The 24,262-nt window shown below is 37.2% G+C and overlaps 1 protein-coding gene across 1 annotated transcript in view; it reads left to right on the forward strand.

The window, feature by feature from the left end:
* The window catches only part of EPHA6 (EPH receptor A6), a 788,910-nt gene that overhangs the window by 273,303 nt on the left and 491,345 nt on the right, over nucleotides 1–24,262 (forward strand).

Raw genomic sequence — 24,262 nt, forward strand, 5'->3', positions numbered from 1 at the left:
TTTTCGTTTTGTTGATGGTTTCCTTTGCTGTGCAGAAGCTTTTTAGTTTGATGTAGTCCCATTTGTTTATTTTTTCTATTGTTTCTCTTGCCCGGTCAGACATGGTGCTTGAAAATATGTTGCTAAGACCGATGTCGAAGAGCGTACTGCCTATGTTTTCTTCTAGAAGTTTCATAGTTTCAGGTCTTACATTCAAGTCTTTAATCCATTTGGAGTTAATTTTTGTGTATGGTGTAAGGTAAGGGTCTACTTTCATTTTTTTGCATGTGGCTGTCCAGTTTTCCCAACACCATTTGTTGAAGAGACTTTCTTTTCTCCATTGTATGTTCTTGGGTCCTTTGTCAAAGATTAGCTGTCCATAGATGTGTGGGTTTATTTCTGGGCTTTTGATTCTGTTCCATTGATCTGTGTGTCTGTTTTTGTGCCAGTACCATGCTGGTTTGGTTGCTATAGCTTTGTAGTATATTTTGAAATCAGGGAGTGTGATACCTCCAGCTTTGTTCTTTTTTCTCAGGATTCCTTTACCTATTCGGGGTCTTTTGTTGTTCCATATAAATTTTAGGATTCTTTGTTCTATTTCTGTGAAAAATGTTGTTGGAACTTTGATAGGGATTGCATTGAATCTATAGATTGCTTTAGGAAGTATGGACATCTTAACTATGTTAATTCTTCCAATCCAAGAGCACGGAATATCTTTCCATTTCTTTGTGTCTTCTTCAATTTCTTTCAGCAATGTTTTATAGTTTTCATTGTACAGATCTTTCACGTCTTTGGTTAAGTTTATTCCTAGGTATTTTATTCTTTTTGTTGCAATTGTAAATGGGATGGTATTCTTAATTTCTCTTTCTGCTACTTCATTGTTAGTGTATAGAAATGCAACTGATTTTTGTATGTTGATTTTGTATCCTGCAACTTTATCATATTCGTTTATCACTTCTAAAAGTTTTCTGGTGGATTCTGTAGGGTTTTCTATATATAAAATCATGTCATCTGCAAATAGTGACAGTTTCACTTCTTCCTTTCCAATTTGGATCCCTTTTATTTCTTTCTCTTGCCTGATTGCTCTGGCTAGGACTTCCAGTACTATGTTAAATAGGAATGGTGACAGTGGGCATCCTTGTCTGGTTCCTGTTCTTAGAGGGATAGCTTTCATTTTTTCACCATTGAGGATGATATCAGCTGTGGGTTTCTCATATATGGTCTTTATTATGTTGAGGTACTTTCCTTCTATACCCATTAAAAAGCCTCTGCACAGCAAAGGAAACCATCAACAAAACGAAAAGACAACCTAACAATTGGGAGAAGATATTTGCAAACCATACATCTGATAAGGGCTTAATCTCCAAAATATACAAAGAACTGATGCATCTCAACAACAAAAAACTAACAACCCAATTAAAAAATGGGCAAAAGACCTGAACAGACATTTCTCCAAAGAAGATATACAGATGGCCAACAGGCACATGAAAAGATATTCAAAATCATTAACTATCAGGGAAATGCAAATCAAAACTACAATGAGATATCACCTCACGCCCGTCAGAATGGCTATAATTAACAAGACAGGAAACAACATGTGTTGGAGAGGATGTGGAGAGAAGGGAACTCTCATACACTGCTGGTGGGAGTGCAAACTGGTGCAGCCACTATGGAAAACAGTATGGAGATTCCTCAAAAAATCAAGGCTAGAACTACCATATGATCCAGCTAGTCCACTGCTGGGCATTTATCCAAAGAACTTGAAAACACCAATGCATAAAGCTAGATGCACCCCTGTGTTCATTGCAGCGTTATTCACAATAGCCAAGACTTGGAAGCAACCTAAGTGCCCATCAAGGGACGAATGGATAAAGAAGATGTGGTGTATATATACACAATGGAATACTACTCAGCCATAAGAAACGATGAAATCCAGGCATTTGTGACAACATGGATGGACATTGAGGATATTATGCAAAGTGAAATAAGTCAGAGGGAGAGGGTCAAATACTCTATGATTTCCTTCATTAAGTAGTAGATAATAACAACAATAAACAAACACATAGAGACAGAGATTGGATTGGTGGTTACCAGAGGGGAAGGGGGGAGGGGGGAGGGCGAAAGGGATAATTCGGCACATGTGTGTGGTGATGGGTTGTAATTAGTATTTGGGTGGTGAACATGATGTAATCTATGCAGAAATAGAAGTATAATGATGTACACCTGAAATTTATACACTGTTATAAACCGATGTTACTGCAATAAATAAAACATTAAAAAAAAAAAATAAGGCAAGATTATAGGTGTAGCTCTTGTAGGGAGGCTTGGTTAGCTTCAGGGTGATTGCTGGTTGTGTATCCTTAACATAAAAAAACAACTTGGAAAAACAGTTAAATGCTTCCAAACCCAACCTTGAGTTCCTTGGGGCACTAGATGGTGACCATCTGCAGTGCTAACAAGCCCCCAGGTAATGCCAGTGCTCTAGATTCTTATACCTTATCTTGAATAGTAAGATAAAAGAACTCACACTTATTGCTGTATAGATAGGTAGACACTCTGGGGGAGCTTTTGGATAAAATTCAACTAGATCCTGGATTAAATGCAAAAAAAGTAAGTTTTATTGCATTGCTGTGTTTGCTGAAAAGTAAAAGAAACCTCGAAACACACACACACGTACTCACCCCAGCAAGCTGAAACTAGGGGGAAACCTTGAGTGGGAAGCATAACATGGGGTTGTCCTGAGGCCAAAGCTCTGTCAGTGCTGTATCATGTAGGCAGAGCCTTGTCCTCCTGGCAGGGTAGCAAGTCTGGACCTGAGATTTCTACACTGGAACAGGAACCCCTGCTGAGGATTAAAGTGATCCCCATTTGGTAGTACTCAGAGACCTCCTGAAGAGTCGTCTGTGTGTTTTCTTTCTAGGAGAGCATTCCCAATTATGCCTTTAGGATCCCACAGATGACACTCAGTGAAATGTGATCTCCCAGACTAAAAGGACTCACTGTTCATTGAGCCAAGCTCCTGTGAGTCAGCAGAAACAACAATCAAACACACCTTGATGTACAAGGGCCTAGACACTGTATAAAATATCTAAAGAACTAAACGATAGAAAGGATAAGAGACCATTAAAATGAGACAATATAAAAAACTTTTAAAATTAAAAAATACGAGTAAAATAAAAACTCAATAGATAGGTTAAATAGCAGAAAGGTGAATAGAGAAGTGAAATGGAAATAAATTTTAATAAATTTCTCAGAATGCGACACAGACAAATAAGTAGATGAAAAATGTAAAGACATAGAGTGGAATGAGAAGTTATACTATGTAGTGACCAGAAGTAGAGAATGGAGTAATTAAAAATACTTTAAGGCATAATGACTGAGTATTTTCCATAATTGATAAAAGATACAAATCAACAGATTCAGGAAGACCCATATATAATAAGCAAAATAAGTATACATGTAGACACACTGAGAACATGTAGACACACTGAGACAAAATTTCACACTGTAAGGGCACTAGCCAGTGTGCCCCTTTAAAAACCATGTGTCCTTGAGACTTCTTGGCTGGGCTGTGGGCCAACACTCAGGATGGTAACAGTCCTGGGCGTGGCCAACCCAGCTATTTTCTCACGGGATCATTAGCACAAAGACCCTCGAGGCCTGGGAGAACAAAGAAGCCCTGGGGGGCTGTGTGTGTCTGGTCCTTGGAATGCAGGTCATACAGGGATGATCCCCCTTGGCAAGCATGCAGCCTTTGTTCTTCTGCCTACTTAAGCAGGCTTCTCTCAGGGGGCGCTGTGGATGCACATCTCCTGTCCAGCCGGCCACCGCTAGACCTTCCCTGTAAGTAACTCCCTAGTAAACCATGTGTCTTGCCCACCATCTCCAGGTCGTTTTTTTGATCTCTCGACAAGATACCATACCGCCTTAGCCCAGTAGGGCATGCGGCCCTGCACGCACCAAAGAGAGATCTTAAAAACATCCTGAGAGGAACAGGACAAAAGATCTACAAAACCATCTACAAAAGAATGACTATTGACAGACAGAAAACTTCTGAAAGCTTTAATGCAAGCCAGACATACATAGAATGTTATATTCAAAGTGCTAAGAGAAAATAACCATCAGTTCAGTATTACTTATCCAGCAAAACTATTTTTAAAGTATGAATGTTAAATGAAGATGCTTTCATATGAAAAAAATACAGACTTTAACACCAATATTTCTTCACCAATATTAATTCACTAGTGGAATATGTGATGGTGTTCTTCAAGAAGATAATAAATCATATTGGAAAGGGCACCCTAATAGAAAATAACACGAAAATATCCAAATCTTAATCTCACTCTTGATTATGTGTGATAAAATACCATCAAAGGAATTCCTACATCACAAGAAAAGAATTCTCTCTGGAATGTAAAAATTCTATGTTATCTGCTTTGACTAAGTGTAAAGGTTCCAGTATGTTTTGGTGATTTTCTGGCATTGTGATCTACCTTTAATGGAAACTCCTTTACTTTGGTGATTTGAAGCATGATGGAGAACAGAATAAAACATAGTGTTAAAGTCGTGAAGTCTCAAAAAATTATCTAGTATTAGTTTTTTCAGCAATTTTATGCTTCATAAAGGTTTTTAAATTGATTCGTACTCATATATTAGCAAATTCATCCCCAAACAGTTTTAAATATAATGTTTAGTATATGCTTTGATTGCTCCTTTAAAATTAACCAGTATAGACCAGTATATCCTGTGAAAAGCATTTTAGAATAAAGTATCTATATTAGGTGACCAGCTGTAGCTTTGGCACTGTTGACCTCTCTCTGCTTTTTGGATCTCTGTCCCTGCACACTGAACCTCTGCCCTGGTTTCTCTGGCGTTTCCAGGTGGAACTCCACTCTTCGTGCCACCCTTCTGTAGTACCCTGCTGGGAGTCTGCTTCCCCCCCTGCGGTAACTGTGGCTGTTTGCTGAGAGCTCCAACAGCAGCTTTGTTTTCCCATCCTGTATGCTGCTGAAAGATGTCATCTAGTTTTATTATTTCCAACACTATCTATATGGTAATGTCTCCCAAACTGTGTCCCCAGCCCATCTCTCCTCTTAGCTCCATTTCCAATAATCACCAGCCTATTGGGCTTCTCTATGTTATATCCTCAAACTCGGGCATCTTAAACCCAATTTGTCCAAAACTGAGATATTTTCACATCCCCTACCCCCTCACTCCTTGCCTCTTATAGTCCTTCTCTTAGGCAACTCACAGGAGTAGTCACCTTATCAACTAAGGAGAAATTCAAAAATGATACCTCCTATCCTCTTATTCTTGTATTTCCCATATTCAATTTTATGCATGTCTCATAGATTCTAATTCTCTTTAAAAATCCTTTTCCATCCCTAGTTCATAATCTCATTATTTTGTCTTGATTATACTAACAGTTTTCTGATTGTTTCCTGCTTCTGGTTCCTTCCACTTCTAGTTCACTGTCCACACTGCTGCCAGAATATTCTTTATAAAATGCAAAGAAATTTAAAAAGGAAATGAAAAACATTTGCAATATGTGGAGTGATGTCAGTTTCCTTTTTAATAAAAATAATTCAATAAATTTAAAAATGCAAATCTTATTTCTCATGCTCTTACTTAAAATCAATAGGGAAAATAATCCTCTCTTAACTTCCCATCCTCATTTCAATAAAAATCCAAAAGACATTGTCAAAGCATGTAGGATTATAGGCCCCAGCTACACTAAAACATTTGCTTCCTTACGTAAATCTGCTTTTGCCCACTTCCCTGGTCAATCCCAACTCATTCTACAAAATTTATCTTGAATGTTACCTCTTCTGACTGAGCAGATATTTTTTACATCTCTTTCTGATAGAGTGAAGTGCAGATAATATTTATAAAGGTAATGAGATATGTTTGAACACACTCGGTTATTTTACAGACTTGGATATTTGCCTTTGTGGGTGTTATGGTCTACCTGTGTCTCTGATGTTAACTCCCACCCAGTCCCCCACACTCTCTAGGGTAATTTTATACTTATTTGGCTTTTCTCCTTTCCTGACTATGTCTCCCCTGAGACATAGTCTTTCTCTGAGGAAAGAAATTGCATCTTTTATTTCTGTGTTTCCTCTGCAGAATGCAATGCCAGGCACAAAGTAGACATTCAATAAATGCTTATTGATTTAATGAATTAATTTCATCCTGATTACATTTCTTGTTATGAATCTGTTTGACTAGTAGAGAAAATTTTACCAAGTCTTTCTGGAAGTATAACTTCCTCCTTCCTAGTAATGAAATGAAATGTTTTATTTATTAATTCATTTATTTTTTTTATTTAAGTGATTAGTTATGCAACAGTTATACATAGACAAAACTATACAAACATGCATCAAATTGATAGGATTGAAAAGCAGTTGTGCAAGCCCAGATTGAGTACATTCTACAGGCTCTCTGACCAGTACTCCCTGAGACTGTCATGGTCATGAAAATCAAGGAAGATCTGCGAAACCGTCACAGACCAGGGGTGACCTGACAAATGCAGTGTGGCATCTGAGAGTGGATCCTGGAAAAGAAACTGGAAACTTAGTAGAATCCAAATAGTCTGGAATTTAGGTAACAGTAACATGCTAATGTCAGTATCTTAGTTTTGACAGAGGTACTATAGTAATATAAGATATTAATGTGGGAACTGAGGGAGGGTTATATGAGAACTAACTCTCTGTACTAAGTTTGCAACTTTTCTGTAAATCTAAAACTATTCCAAAATAAGTAGTTTATTTTCAAAAATGCAATTATAACTTAACAAATGATTTAATCGTTAACATAATACAATATACAGATTTTCTAAACAGTATGTGCTCTCAGAGAACACTTGCGATAAAACATACTTTGAATTTTAAAAATGAATAGCTTTCAAAAATTCAATGGAAATTTATAATTATTAAAAATGCAAATTTTCTTTTATTATATGCTTCTTGCTATAACATTGATTTTAAATTGAGGTGATCTAAATGCTTTCATGATTACACATACAGTGTTAATGATGTGTTTCATATCATAATTTGAAGACATTATTTTTTACATGTTTCTGTCAAAATTTTTGTGTAAAACTCTGACCTTGAAAGCAATGGAAATTTATACTGACTTTTGTCTACCTGAATATTATGGGCCATTTTCAATTTTTATATTTTTAAAATCCCTCACAGCAAAATATGTTTTAGCAATTGGTCTTTTCATCTATTACAAAAATAAAACATCCATTTTCTGATATCAGGGGACATATTTGAGGGGTGGGCAAGCATACATTGGTTTTTCCCTTTTATTAATATTTTCCTGGAGGGCAAATGTCAGTGCAACTACTTTCATTTTTTTACCCCTCTTGCTGAAAGCTCCTATAGGGAAATTCCGCACATGGGTTTTTTTGATGATTCTTTTCATTTTTATCTCTTGCTGTGACTTTGACAGTCAGACTGGCAGTAGGAGAGAGAAAGAAAAGAAGCCTTAAGGAAATGTTACAGCCTCATGCTGTGAATTTAGAAGATGACAGGGTTTTTTGGCTTGCTTCCTCTGGCCCATAACTAAAAGAAGCACTGTCACCAGGTTACAGCGCTAAGGGGAAGTAATGAGAACATATTTTCTCATGCAAGCTACCTAGAGGCCTTTGAGGCTCGTGGCCCGCCCAAGTCAATCTGAAACTCGGAGGCTAAAAATTTCTGTGGCTGGATCCAAAACCACATTACTAGGAAAGAGGCTTGATAGTCCTCTGTGTACGGTTTCACACAGTAGGCATATAAGAAGCATTTATTAGTGGTAATGGCATGTAAATTTGCTTTTTCACACCATTGCACTAGCAAGAGTATATAATCCATCAGTTTCTCTGTCTCTACTGTAGCTAATGTATTCTTAAAAAGAAATGATGAAATCAGTGTGGTGGATTTGACCTTTTCATTTTTCTGTGGAAAAGTGTCTCCAACTCTTTGTTAGCCAACAAGGGATTGCATTTTCAGTAATGAGGATCTTTGAGGCTATGCAATAGTTAATAGTGTTTCCAACTGGGAAACTCAAGAACTGCCTGTGAAAAGAGTTCAAAATGTGAAATTCCTTAAGTTTACAATAAATCTTGAGAAACATATGAATAAAATCACTTAGAATAGAAATGAGAAAGAGTTAGCCTCTGATGGTTACAAAATGGTCAAATTTATCATTTTAAATACATCCTTATTTTTAGGTAAGATATGCCTAATTTTTAAAGTGTTTAGTCCAAAGAATGATATTTATTTAAGATTAATATGCTCTCTTTCAACTGAAATGTAGTCAGTCTTGTTAATTTCTTAAGAAAAATTTAAAATGTATTTGGAAAACAGATTCCAGAATTTCATGAAATTATATACACATATTTATATATATTTAAATGTATATTATAAAAATAAAGTGGAATGTCCTTTACATATTAAAATATGCAAATCAAAATTTTGAAATTGCAAAAATGTAAAATATGTTCCACAAAAAGATGAAATATTATATCCTGAACATAATATTTTTCGAGTGGAGACCTGTGCAAAGTTAGAACACAGTCCATGTAAGACCACCCACATTTCTGACACCAGTTGCAAGTTAGGAGATTCCCACAACCACCCTCAAATTCAAAAATTCAATGGAAGGATTCACAGAATTCACTGAAACCTCCTCTATTCATGGTCACAGTTTATTACAGCTAAAGGATACAGATTAAAATCAGACAAGAGAAGAAGCCTGTAGTAGAGTCCAGGGGAGTTCAAAACATGGAGCTTCTGCTTGTCCTCTCCCCGTGGAGTCAAGACAGTGTTACCCTCTCAGTATCACCGTGTTACAGTACACACAAAGTATTGCCATCAAGGATGGTCACCCAGGTTTTGATGTCCAGAGTGTTCATTGAGGCTCCATTACATAGGCATAATTGATTTCCCATCTGACTGATCTCAGTCCCCACCCTGTCCAGACGTCAGCTGATACCAGGTGACCCAAAGCCTACCTTAAATCACATTGTTGGTCTGGCTCAGAGCCCCCACCCTAAGTCACCTTGTAGCTCTCTGGTTAGCCCAAGGTCCCCAAGCAAAGATACTCCTGTCAAGCGGGACATTACAAGGGCTAGAGATTACCTCTCAGAAGCCAAGGATAAAGGCCAGATCTCATTTTGGGTAAGGTTCAATTCTTTACCATGCCATAGGACCTAATAAGTGTGTGACCATGTTGCTTCCACTTTACTTTTTATTTTATTTTATTTTTTTAAACTTTATTTTTTTGTGAGGAAGATCAGCCCTGAGCTAACATCTGCCAATCCTCCTCTTTTTGCTGAGGAAGATTGGCCCTGGGCTAACATCCGTGCCCATCTTCCTCCACTTTATATGGGATGCCGCCACAGCATGGCTTGACAAGCTGTGCGTCGGTGTGCGCCCGGGATCCAAACCGGCGAACCCCGGGCTGCCGCAGCAGAGTGCATGCACTTAACCGCTTGCACCACCAGGCCAGCCCCAACACTTTACTTTTTAAAGCGACTGCTATATTCCCAGCTCAGAACAAAGCACATCAACTCTGATATTCTTGTTTATCCCCATTTGATTCTTCCTTTTCCTGACCACCTAAGTGTTTTTAATTAATTCCAGCTCATGGAATTTATATATGTATATGTGTGTATATATATATGTATACTCACACAGACACACACACACACACATACAGTCATGAGCCACATAACTACATTTTGATCAACAACGGGCTGCGTATACAATGGTGGTCCCATAAGATTGGTACCATATAACCTAGGTGTGTATCAGATTGTACCATCTAGCTTGGTGTAAATACACTCTATGATGTTCACACAATGACGAAATCACCTAACGGCACATTTCTCAGAATGTTTCCCTGTTGTTGAGCAATGCATGACTGTGTGTGTGTGTGTATATGCATCAATGTATATGTATACAATGAATGTATACATATATCAATATATATATATCAACCAGATTTTGTCAAGATGGTAGAAACTTGCCTTAGCCTTATTGAGTTCTGTGAATTTAACTCCCATCTTCAGAGTATCAAGTGTTAAATTTTGTCTTATAATTTATTCTTATAATAGGTCAATATTTCCCTCCTAGGTTATGGTGAACTTTGGTATAAAAGCAATAAAGTAATTATCTTTTCTACTAGTGTTGAGAAAAAGCAATATAACAAGAAACAGTCTCCTGCTACAGATAAAAATTTGATCTACAAACTGTTAAAAGCACAGAAACCTTCATGAATACGGTGATTATTTGAATGAAATGTTCACTACCACCTCCTAATTCAAGGCTTCACTATTGGAGACAATTCTCTATGGGTTTCTCATGTTTCTGCACATCTTTTAATCTGCCTTTGTTTTGGACTACCTTTTCAAAGATGTTTGTATAGTTAATGGCCTTGGACAAAAGAGACAGTGTCTCTCTCTGAAGCAAAGAGGTTTGTTTACTGTCCAGTGTAATAAATTTAATGTCTCACTCTGGGGCAAAATTTTGGCAGCCTCACTGCTTTATATAAAAGGTTCAGTTTCCTCTTCTGTAATGCAGCCCACCGAGTATGCATGTGTCACCTGTCTCTGTGGGAATTGGGGCTTGGGAAACCAACACAAATGCTGATATCTAGTTACCCCTGTAGCTGTGAATAATAAGGTTTTATAGTAATAAAGTATAGTGAGACTGATCCAGGAGTGTCTTGTCATCTGGCAGCATCCATGAAACTGTGGCAGACTAATATGTAAGCTTGCAAGTAGGATAAATCTCAGCCCCTTCACAGTTCTTGACACTCACGTCCTCTTCCCTCAGTCATAAAAAGTGTTTCCTTTTAGTCTCTCCTCCCTTTAATTTGTACCCTTTTTAATTCATCGTAATAGGCTGCTGTCTGATCATTTTTTCTAATGTCCACCTCTGACCCAAATCTCATGGCTACCCATTTCTTATTGATTAAAGTACAAACTTTAATTAATTCACTAACTAATTCATTTATCAAAAATTTTAAGGCATTTACCACCTACATTTTTGGCACCTGAGATAAATGATGGACAAGTTAGTCATGCAACTGGCCCCCATAAGCTGGAGGAGAAGTGCCATGCTTTTAGCTGGAACTCTCCTGTATTGGCTTAATGTACCTTCCTTGTCTTACTTTACACTGTTCTCTTCAGAGAACCTATGATCCACCAACCTGGATTGAGTCCCAAAATAGGTCCTATGATTTTCTAACCTATGCCTTTGTTCATTCCTGTACCTAAAATGCTACGCTTCTAGATCTGAACCTATTAAGAACCACGCTATGCTCTACAACCCTTTTTTAATTATGATTTCTTTGTAAATTTTTCCCTTTTAACTCCACTTAGAAGTGATCTTTTCATTTGTCTCCTTTCATATGACTCTCACCTATACTGTAGTCTTGTACTGGATGACGGCTACTTGAGGATATTTAAAATATCCTGTATATCTTTCATGTCTTATAGTGCCTTATGCTTTGTAGGTAGGTGCTCAATAAAATTGGAATGATAAGAGAGTAAATACAGGTATGAGGAACACGCTAAGCCTCACAAGCCAAGCCAGAAATTTTCTTTCACCACCATCGTCTACCAGCCAAATGACTTTCTTGCTTCAGACCTGGCCATTTGAACACCAGCACACACAAAGCATAGGCCTTCTGGTCTGAGTTTAGCACTGTCTGGGACTTATTGCCCTCATTTTTAAGAACTAAATAAAGATTGTAATTAGATTTTGCATGTTACTGAGAAGCTTCAGAGTTCCTTTAAGTGATAAATAACCTGAAACATAAATCTAGACAATCATCACGTGCAAAGTTTCATCCTGAAAATGAAATAATTAATTTATTTCCATTTTAATCAATATAATAAACACAATTCTGTGGCCTCATTATTAAAATTATTATAGTCTATATTAATAATATTCTATAATTAATATATATTATTATTAAACACCAAGTTTTCATAATAATATAATTATATAATGCTTTATTATATAATCATATTTAGTATTTTTAATAATAAAATTTATTTTGTGCTTACTGTGTATCAAGCGTTATGTTTAATGCTTTACATACAATAACTTCAATAGATAGATTCTATTATCATTTCTGTATGTAATGTGGGAAGAGAAATTAAAGTCTAGAAACAATAAGTAATTTGCCTGGGGACATAAGTAACCTTGAACATTAATGGCGAGAATGATTGAGAAACAAGATATCAAGAATCAAGCTTTATTTGAGGCTTATGCTCCTTTACAAAGGCTGTTTCACCAAGTGTAATCCTTGACAAGAGAAGCAGAGAAGAGTTATACTAACAGACTGCTTAGGGTTGTTTATCCTAAGGTTTTTAAAATCAGGGAAGGAAAATAATAATAGAGTTTGTATTAGCAAGTGGAGATAAAATTCAATACTGCAACAGCTCTATCTCTTTCGTATTTTATAATAAAAATGAATTATATAAAATAGTTGATTATAGTAAAACCATTCCCCCAAATCATAAAGTAATTATTTCATTCATTCTTGAAGAGCAATATGTATAAAATATTTTGTGTAATTTTGAATACTTGAATAGAAAGTAAAAAATATTGCAGAACTAACATTGAAATGTATAGAGGAGCAAAATGTAGATGTTGTTATCTCTGGTTTGGCTAAGGAAAGACTATATAAATTGAATAATATGTAGAATTAGACTTTTCATATTGCCTTGACCATGATTCAACATTTGCTCAATACTTGTTCTTTACTTCTTAAAGTTAACAAAGAGAATGATTGTACTGATTAGTTCTTTCCCACCTGTATAATTACTTCATTGCCCCTTTCTGTCCCTCTGTCCCCAATAAGAGCAATAAGAAAAAGAAGCTGACTTAATGCCCTTTTCTCCTCAGGTGAGACAAAGGTGGGCATACTGGGATTGAGATCCAAAACCATGCTTGGGCAGCACTTTCTTCAAGGCCTCCTATGAATTCTCTTCACCTGCCTTGTATTTCATAAATAATGCTACCAAGATGTTTAGAGACTGTACTAGTAAAAAGAGTACGTTATCACCTAACGATCATGCTGAGAGTCTAAATAGGCACAGATATCAGAGAGTCACCTGTGTTAAATACTGAGTAAAATTTTAAACTAATGAACTCTAGGATACAAAGAGAAAGATTAAGTTTAATTAATATATTGTATAGATATAACCCTGCCAATTTGATAGCTATTATAAATATCCATTATGTACACTTTTCTCCGTAAAGATTCAATGCATATAATTTCTGATAAGATCAGAATCAACATGTAGCTTTCATATATCGTAGTTTTTCTGCAGAGTGCTTGACATGTTTTAAATAACTAATCAGAAATATAATTCTGGACAATCAAATTATGATTGTGTGAATAATTTAACCACAAAAATAAAATAATCCATTCCTTCCATTTCACTCAGTGTAATGAAATTACTCCTTGTCATCATTCAACCTTGTATTTTCAAAATGGTTATTATTAATTTAAAAGCAAAGTGGTGCCATTGAAAGGTTTTCTGAACACAACATGAATCACTTTCAAAAAGATTGTAATAAGCACATTTTAAATAAGTAACTTAAATAAGACCCAACTTTCGAGCATAATTGATATTTGATGAATGTTTGTTGAATACAGATCTCAGTAACGGAGTTCATAAGGGTAAAAAAAAACATAGTTGCCTAAAGAATTTTTTTCCTTAAAGTTGCTAGGAAGAACCAATATCTAATAAAATGCTAGTGGTAGTCCTTTATACCTGAATTTTGATTAAGTGTGCCATGTAGAGTTTCATCAGATTGTGTGGACTCTTCCAACTCTGAGAACAACTCTGGTGCTGGAAGTTATGCTGCACATGAGCAAAATTAAATTTCTACTTCAGGCCGCACCAGAAATTCCAATGTGGCCAATTCTGGTGAACACTGATGGTCCCTAAAAATGTTTGCAAACTTAACCTAGTGAATTTTAATACAGTGTCTCAGAAAATTATACCATTGTTTTTTCTTCTAATAGAACTTATAGGGGCCCTCCCCGAGGCTTAGTGGTTAAGTGCGCGTGCTCCGCTACTGGCGGGCTGGGTTCGAATCCTGGGCGCGCACCAACGCACCACTTCTCCAGCCATGCTGAGGCCGCGTCCCACATATAGCAACTAGAAGGATGTGCAACTATGACATACAACTATCTCCTGGGGCTTTGGGGGGGAAAAAAAGGAGGAAGATTGGCAATAGATTTTAGCTCAGAGCTGGTCTTCCTCAGCAAAAAGAGGAGAATTAGTATGGATGTTAGCTCAGGGCTGATCTTCCTCACACACACACGCACAAAATAAATAAATAAATAAATAAAGAACTTATAAAATTAACTTAAACTCATAATGAAAAATTATATAAACCATGATTTAAACTTATTTACTTCAGTTATCAAACACATAAAAAAACTGAAATGTATTTAAAATATTTTATTGTGTGGGCAGGCCCCGTGGCTTAGCGGTTAAGTGCGCGCACTCTGCTACTGGCGGCCCGGGTTCGGATCCCGGGTGCGCACCGATGCACCGCTTCTCCGGCAATGCTGAGGCCACGTCCCACATACAGCAACTAGAAGGATGTGCAACTATGACGTACAACTATCTACTGGGGCTTTGGGGAAAAAAAAAGAAGGAGGATTGGCAATAGATGTTAGCTCAGAGCCGGTCTTCCTCAGCAAAAAGAGGAGGATCGGCACAGATGTTAGCTCAGGGCTGATGTTCCTCACAAAAAAAAAAATAAATATTTTATTGTGAAAAGATTAAAAGTGTAATGGCTGTATTCTCCTATAGAAGCTTTGTTTGCTTTTAGAAGAATAATATACATTTTGAACAGCTTAATTTTGGGGTTGTATTATTTATTATCATATTAAATTGATCAAGCAGCAGTTAAAATGAAATAAACCAATATATCAAAAAATTATTCAGGCTTTGATGGAAACTACCAGGATACTGATACATCTAAATTATCACATACTGGGAAAATATATTTAGTCTTTTTCCCTGAACAATAGTAAAATTAAGTTTTTATCTTCATTTCCTTCTTCTGTTGAATATTCTTTGTACCCTTTAAAATTTCCTATCTCTTGTAAAATAAACCTATAACATTTATAGTAATATATTGACTACTATTATGGACCTGTTTGATCAAATTTTATGAACACTTAAGTCACTCTATTTTTTGAAAACGCTGGCTACACCTTCAAGAACAATCTCTACTGGGTGCCCTCTAGATTGGCAGTTGAAGAGACATATTCCTGATATCACATGGGACGAAACATGCCACAGCCATCTGAGTTACTTCGGGTGATTGAACTAAAATATACATAATTTATTCACATTATTAGACAATATTTGAAAATGTAAATTAGATGGCTATACAAGGAAACGAGCCTAGTTCTATATATGATGTAAGTGAAATAGAAATTATACTATATTGTACCATTCTATACATTTTCTAGGGAATTTTGACACTTTGAGACTTCAGTATTATGGTTAGCTTTTTATCATAGCTGAGGGAAAATTGGAAGATTAAATTTTTTTCTTATCTTAAAAATTGAATAGGTAAACCATTAAGTAAAGATTCCTTTAAAATGTCAAGAAAAGCAGTATTGAGAAAGAAGATTCCAACTTCTAATGCTGCTCTGCATTAACAATACTGTCAGGTTCTCTTTTTTTGTTATAGTGGAAGACCTTATACCAAAATATAAAAGACCTTGGTGGGCTCTGTTCCTCTGAAATATGCTGTAAAGCATTTTCTAGAAGGCATTCAATTTCTCGGAGACCCATCTTACTCATTGAAAAAGGGACATAATAATACCCTTCCCAAGTATCTGGATGATTGTAAATAAATATCATAACAAATATGTAAATTACTGAATACAAAAATATTCTAATACTGTGTGTTATTTCTGTTGCTACCATAACAAATTATCACAAATTTAACAGCTTAAAACAACACACATTTTTTATCCCATAGTCTTTTTATATCAAAAGTCCAGGTTGATTTGACTGGTTTCTCAGCTCTGGGTTTCATAAGGTATTGGCCCAAGGTATTGGCTGGCTTGGGTCTTGTTGGGAAGCTCTAGGAAGAGCTGGAATGCTTCCAAACTCATTCAGATTGTTGGCAAAATCCAGTTCCTTGTGATTATAGGACTAAGGTCCTATTAACCTGCCAGTTGTCAGCTAGAGACTGCCCTTAGTTCCTAGAGGACTCTCAGGTCCCTGCATTTCAGACCCAGCAACAGCATGTCAAATCCTTCTCATACTTGGAAGCTCTCTAACTGCCCCTTCTGCCCCTTCTCTCTTCTACTTTTGCCTCTCCATCTCTCTTCTGCTTCTAGCTAGAGAAAATTCTCTATTTTGAAGGGCTCATCTGATTAGATGAAGGCCACCGGGTTAGATGGATAATCTAGGACAATCTTCTTATCTTAAGGTCTGTAACCTTAATTATATCTGCAATGTTCCTTATACCACGTAAGGTAACATATTCACAGGTTCTGAAGATCAGGGCATCAACATGTTTGGGGTGCCATTTTTCTGCCTACCACATACTGTAAGACAAATGTGATGTTACTTTATTAGCTCTGTGAATGGAAATAGGAAATGAGCTTGGGAAATTTAAATCAGACTGATCAAATTCATGGACGTATTAATGTTAAGACTGGAGTGACTAAACATCTTCTAATCAGACATGAGTTTGATAAACATCTGATCAGAATGCTGGAAGGAAAGGGGACTTGTGGGGTAAATGACCACAGCTGAAGCAGATTCCATAATGGAGACTAATTCTTAACACTTTTAGATACAAATGTATTACTTAACAAAAATTTCCCCAAAAATGTAATTTAATAAATCATTAATTAAGCAAATGAATATGAACATGTCGTGTATTGTCTGCAGTGATTTACTTTGATTAACAGAGCTATTGAGCCCAATTTAAAACAACCTTGATTAATGGGAGATCAAAGATGTTAGAACTGAATATCAGAGGTATAATGAAATGAAAATGTTAATAAAATTTATTTATTAGCAAATGTAAATCATAGCTGAAACTACATATATGCACTTATATGCAGACTAATTTGCATGTATGCAGGCAAATTTGCCTCCATATAGTTTTTACTATTTACTCTGGCATTAACATAAATGCTTTATTCTTGATATTTTAAGTTATATGATGGAGAAAAGGTCATCTGCACTTCTTATAATTTTAAGAATATTGCTTATTTTACTCTTCCCTGTTTTTAATGTCAGTTTAATACTTTTCTATTTAAGGATGGGACTAAGTAGGGCCATTTCCGTGTTGGCATTCTGGTGTCTTAAAATATAGCCCTATTCTCACATACATTTGAAATGTACTTTCTTTTGTTAAAGGTGAAAAACTTATATTAAATGAAAAAATTAGTAATGAAATTATTAACTGTGTGCTTAATATTTAGCACAGCAACCTTTAGAGTTATTCTTATTCTTGCTTAAGTACAGTTTCTCTCATCACAAGAAAAAAAAAGTTTTATAACTATGTATGGTAAGGGATATTAACTAGACCTGCTGTGATCATTTTGCACTGTATACAAATATCGAATCATTAAATTGTACTCCTGAAACTAATATAATGTTGTTTGTCAATTATACCTCAATAACAAAAGCACATTTAAGATGTAGAAATAAAATATTAAAAAAAGAAGTACTGGGGCCAGCCCAGTGGTGTAGCGGTTAGGTGTGCACACTCCGCTTTGGCGGCCCAAGGTGTGCAGGTTCGGATACCGGTGCGCAGCAACGCACCACTTGTCCAGCCATGCTGTGGCTGTGTCCCATATAAAGTAGAGGAGGATAGGCATGGATGTTAGCCCAGGGCCAATCTTCCTCAGCAAAAAAGGAGGATTGGCAGATGTTAGCACAGGGCTAATCTTCCTCACACACGCCCAAAAAAAGTACAGTTTTCTATTGAGGAAGGAAAGATCTTATTTTTGAAGTATAAAAAGTCATATCTCAGGGCCAGCCCTCTGGCGTAGTGGTTGAGTTCGCAAGCTCCACTTAGGCGACCCAGGGTTCGCAGGTTCAGATCCTGGGCGCTGACCTATGCACCACTCATCAAGCCATGCTGTGGTGGCATCCCATATACAAAATAGAGGAAGATGGGCACAGATCTTAGCTCAGGGCTAGTTTTCCTTAGCAAAAAGTGGAAGATTGGCAACAGATGTTAGCTCAGGGTTAATCTTCCTCACCAAAAAACAATAAAGTCATATCTCTGTTGCAATGGATCTGAATGTCTCAGCATCCATGATGTAACCTTACAATTTATAGAGAAAAGATTAAGTTTTAGACTGTTCATTAGGTCCTTTGATCTTATTCAGTCAGTGTAACTTTATGTTGTCACAAACATATCACCATGAAGATTAGGAAATTTTGTCTTATCGTTACAGTGAACATTAGTCTTTATAAAATAGCGTGCATTCTTACTAATGTTTCTAAATATAATTTTATTGCTTGCAAATACTATCTTTGTTAAGCACTATTGATATAGAGTGAATTTCCAGAGGATGTTTCTATGGTTATTGTTTTCTTTTCTTTTGGTATAATTTCCTGAAAGTGTCAGTGGACACATCAAATACAATTTCTATTGAGCAATATACATAAATATTCAACTGTGTATTTCATTCCGAGTTTCCTAAGTCCAGCTTAATATACCTTCTGTATTAGTCAAGGTTCTCCAGAAAAATAGAACCAACAGGATGTGTATGTATATGTATATATATATATATATATATACACAGACGATCCCTGACTTAAAATGATTTGACTTATGATTTTTCGACTTTCTGATGGTCCGAAAAGGATATAAATTCAGTAAAAATCATACTTTGAATTTTGAATTTTAATGTTTTGCCGGGCTAGTGATATGCAGTCCTATCCTCTCTCATGATGCTGAGCAGTGGCAGCAAGCAAATCTCCCAGTCAGCCATGCGATCACGAGGGTAAACAACTGATACACTTACAACCATTCTGAACCCATACAGCCATTCTGTTTCTCACTTTCAGTTCAGTATTCAGCCAATTACTTGAGATATTCAACACTTTATTATAAAATAGGCTTTGTGTTAGATGATTTTGCCCAACTCTAGGCTAATGTAAGTGTTCTGAGCACCTTTAAGATAGGCCAGGCTAAGCTGTGATGTTCAGTAGGTTAGTCGTATTAACTGTATTGTTGACTTACAATATTTTCAGCTTACGATGCGTTAATCAAGATGTAACCCCACCATAAGTAGACGAAGATCTAAATAGAGAGAGAGACAGAGAGAGATATTTATTATAAGGAATTGGCTCATGTGCTTATGCAGGCTGAAAAGTCCCAATATCTCTAGTTGGCAAGCTGGAGACACGAGAGAGCCAATGGTGTGGTGTCTGAGTCCAAAGGCCTGAGAACCGTGAGTGCCAATGGTGTCAGTTCCAGTCCAAAAGCCAGTAGGCGCAAGACCCAAGAAGATGCAATGTTTCTGTCTGAGTCTGAGGGCTAGAGAAGACCAATGCCCCTGTTCAAGCAGCTGGGGAGGAGAGGAGGAGTTCCCTCTTACTCAGCCTTTTTGTTCTGTTTGTATCTTCAGATGAGGCCCACCCATATGAGGGAGGGCAATCTGCGTTACTTAGTTTACTGATTCAAATCTTAACTCATCCAGAAACCTCCTCACAGATACACCCAGAATAACGTTTGGCCAAATGACTGGGCACCTCATGACCCAGACAAATCGAAACATAAAATTAACCATTGCAAGTCCATCCCTTGTCGACTTGGCACCCATGCGTTTCCTTAAACTATACTTAATCTCCAAATACAGACAATAATAATGTCATAATTCCACCTAATACTCTGCATACATCCGAAAACACACTAACCCCTTCCCCAGAAGAGGAGGTAAAGTCCTCCAGTGATATTTACTCTTTTCCTTGATATCTTGTGACTTAAATACTATGATGTAAAGTCAATATATCTTATGTCACATGATAAGGGATTAAGAGATGGAAGAAAACAAATATATTTGTTATACACACACGCATAGTCATAACTAAATAATGGGTAAATACTCAGGACAATTAACAATCCTCATTTCTGTAACTGCTCGCATGGTCATAGCTAGTATATGTAGCTACCTTCTTCCACTACTGATTTTGTATTCCCTTTGCCTCCAGCAATTACCTCAACTGGTTGTGGTTCTTTACCTGGTGGGGTGACCCAAACCTGAAGGGTCTGGGCCATTAGTAGTGCTGCCTGGACTGTGTTGTTGTAGTTTTCCGTTGACGTTAATCACAGGACATAGACACCCTAAAGGATCTCCTGTATTCCAAACATACTCTTCCTTACCTACATTGTAGAGTAGTGGTCCAATTTCTCCTTGGTAATCAGGATCAATCACTCTAGCCAGCAGAGTAACTCCCTTCTTTGCCTGTTGATGCAGAGGTATCATGCCAAGGCATGAGGAGCCCAAAGTGATTGGGCCATTGTCTTAACTTTCCATTCAATGGAATCATTGTGTGTCTCCTGATAGAGGCGTTCTTTCCTTTGGAACTAGGACCTCCAGGCCAGCAGAGCGTCAGGTCATGAGAACAGAAGACGAAACAAAAACAAAAACAAACTTACAGATACAGAGAACAGATTGGTGGTTACCAGAGGAGAAGGAGGTCGGCAGGTGGGCAAAATGGGTGAAGGGGGTCAACTGTATAGTGATGGATGGTAACTAGACTTTTGGTGGTGATCACTTTGTGGTGTATACAGATGTGGAATTATAATGTTGTACACCTGAAACTTATACAATGTCACATACCATTTTTATCTCAATTAAAAAAAAGAATGTGGAATAATGGTGGAACATAAAGTTGAATCATGCTAACTTTCCTGATGTGGGCTTACTAAGCAGAAATTCTAAATTTAATGTTATGGCTCAGGAAGTTTCAAAGGGCGCTAACATTTTGCTTGATTGGTTGGTTGGCTGAAACATGGACCAGCAGGTGGCCCACAGTGAGCAAACTGGAAAAGCCAGACCTGCCTTGGTTTAATGTAGAGGAAGGGATTCAAGCATAAAGAGACTGAAATTTTAGAGTGGATTTGTCATTTAAGACCTACGTACCTACCTTGGGAGAGTCTAGAAGACACACTGTTCACCATAACTATGAGAAATAAATTTATGAGAGGAGCCCCCACATCCTTTGAAATGCTTTGTGGCCACTCTGCTCTGGAAGCCAAACCTTACAGTGGGAACCGAACTGAGAAATGCAATGGGAGTAACTGGATCCTGGGCTGGCAAAAGCCAAGTGGCAACATTCAACTGCCAAGGCAAGGTGGGTATGATTATCGTGATGGACAGCAGAGTCAAAGCAGCAATTAGAATAGTCTGACCACCCAGACCTATGGTGTTGACTAGTTAATCATGGTGTTCCTAGAATGCAAACAGATAGGAAGCATCTAAATTTTTATTTGATCTGTATAAACAGAAAAGTTCTAGGTCAAAAGGAACAAAAGTCTGGCCAGAACGATAAAAAAAAGAGTCACAGCCCCTCAATCAATCCCCAGACTTGAGCTAGTATACACACTCAGAACCCCTGGAATGAAGGGGAGGCCAGGTCCCCTCGAGGAAGGATTCTGGTACACTGCCAAAAATTTATACTATTAATCTTTCTCCAAGACTTTCTCTATGGCATCTATGGCCTTTTACTAGGATAACTGTGCACTGAGGAATGAAAATAATCAGACTTTTGGGGGACTACTGTACATTGTCTGTGAACTGACACTAATTCCAGGAAACACAAAAATGTCTCTGTGGTCCACCTATCAGAGTAGAGGCCAATGGAGGTCAGGAGATCAATGAATTTTTAGCTTAGGTCCATCTCACAGTGGGCTCAGTATGCCCCCAAAACCCATTCTGTGGTTATTTCCCCAGTTCTGGAATGCGTAATTGGAATAGATATATTCGGCAACTGGCAGAATCCTCACATTCGTTCCCTGACCTGTGGAACGAATTATAGTGGGAAAAGCCAAGTGGAAGCCACCAAAACTGCCTCTGCCTAGGAAGATGGTAAACCAAAACCAGTACCACATTCCTGGAAGGACTGCAGAGATTAGTGCCACCACCAAGGACTTGAAAGATGCAGGGGTGGTAATTCCCACCACATCCCCATTCTAATTCTCCTATTTAGCCCATGCAGAAGACAGATGGATCTTGGAGAATTACAGTGAGATTAGAGTAAGCTTAATTGGAGGTGATGACTCCAATTGCAGCTGCTGTACCAGATGTGATTTCAGAGCTTGAGCAAAACAGTACATCCCCTGGTACCTGGTATGCAGCTATCAATCTGCCAAATGCATTTTTCTCCATCTCTGTCAATAAGGTCCACTGGAAGCAGTTAGCTTTCAGCTGGCAAGGCCAGCAATACACTCTCTTAATAGTTTGCAAGAGTTTTGATAGGTTTTCCTTCCACAAGGTACCACACTGGTCCTCTACATTGATGACATTATGCTGATTGGACCTACAGAACAAGAAGTTGCAACCACTTTAGACTTATAAGTAAGGCATTTGCATGTCAGAGGGTGGGAAATAAAGGTGACAAAAGTTCAGGGGCTTTCTACCCCCGTGAAATTTCTAGGAGTCCAGTGGTGGTGTGGGGCATGTTGAGATAGTCCCTTCATGGTGTATGTTCCTTGTAATGTACTGTTGAGTTTAGTTTACTAATATTTTGTTGAGGATTTTTACATCTGTGTTTATCAATGGTATTGGCCTGTAATTTTCTTTTTCTGTGGTATCAGTGTCAGGTTTTGGTATTAGGGTAATACTGGCCTTGGAAAATGAGTTTGGAAGTTTTCCTTCTTCAATTTTTTGAAGTGTTTGAGGAAAAGTATTAAATCTTTGAATTTTTGGTAGAAATCACTAGTGAAGCTGTCTGGTCCTAGACTTTTGTTTTTTTGGAGGTTTTTAATTACTGATTCAATCTCCTTACTAGTAATCAGTCTATTCAGATTTTCTGTTTCTTCATATTTCACTCTTAGAAGATTGTATGTTTCTAGGACTTTATCTGCTTCTTTTGGGTTTGCCAATGTGTTGGCATATATCTGTTTGTAGTAATCTCTTATGATCTGAATTTCTGTGGTATCAGTTGTAACTTCTCTTTCATTTTTTTCTTTTTAGACCTCAGTATTTTTTTTTATTTTATTTATTTATTTTTTGTGAGGAAGATCAGCCCTGAGCTAACATCCATGCTAATCCTCCTCTTTTTGCTGAGGAAGACCAGCTCTGAGCTAACATCTATTGCCAATCCTCCTCCCTTTTTTTTCCCCCAAAGCCCCAATAGATAGTTGTACGTCATAGTTGCACATCCTTCTAGTTGCTGTATGTGGGACGTGGCCTCAGCATGGCCAGAGAAGCGGTGCATCAGTGCGCGCCCAGGATCCGAACCCGGGCCGCCAGTAGCGGAGCGGGCGCACTTAACCACTAAGCCACGGGGCCGGCCCCATCTTTCATTTATAATTTTGTTTATTTGAGCGCTCTCTTTTTTTTCTTGGTTAGTGTACCTAATATTTGTCAATTTTGTTTTTCTTTTCAAAAAACCAGCTCTTAGTTTCATTGACCTTTTCTATTGTCTTTTTAGTCTCTGTTTTGTTTATTTCCATTCTGGTCTTTATTATTTCTTTCCTTTTACTGACTTTGTGCTTCATTTGTTCTTTTTTTTATAGCTGCTTTAGGTGTAAAGTTAGATTGTTTATTTGAGATTTTTCTTGTTTCTTGAGATAGGCCTGTATTGCTATGAACTCCCTCTTAGAATCACTTTTGCTGCATCCCAAAGAATTTGGTATGTCATATTTCTGTTTACATTTGTCTCTAGGTATTTTTTAAATTTTTCTTTGATTTCTTTGATGATCCATTGCTTGTTCAGTAACATGTTGTTTATTCTCCATGGTTTTGTGGTTCGTCCAGTATTTTTCTTGTTATCGATTTCTAGTTTCATACCATGTGGTTGGGGAAGATACTCGATATGATTTCAACCTTCTTGAATTTATTGAGACTGATTTTGTGGCCCAACATGTGATGTATCCTGGAGAATGTGCCATATGCACTTGAGAAGAATGTGTATTCTGTTGCTTTGGGATGGAATGTTCTTTATATGTTTATTAAGTTCATCTGGTCTAATATATTGTTTAAGGCTGATTTTTCCGTGTTAATTTTCTGTCTGGATGATATATCCATTGATGTAAGT

Source organism: Ceratotherium simum, chromosome 15 (assembly GCF_057802395.1).
Source record: "Ceratotherium simum simum isolate JZ-2026a chromosome 15, ASM5780239v1, whole genome shotgun sequence".
In the NCBI taxonomy this organism is placed as follows: domain Eukaryota; kingdom Metazoa; phylum Chordata; class Mammalia; order Perissodactyla; family Rhinocerotidae; genus Ceratotherium; species Ceratotherium simum.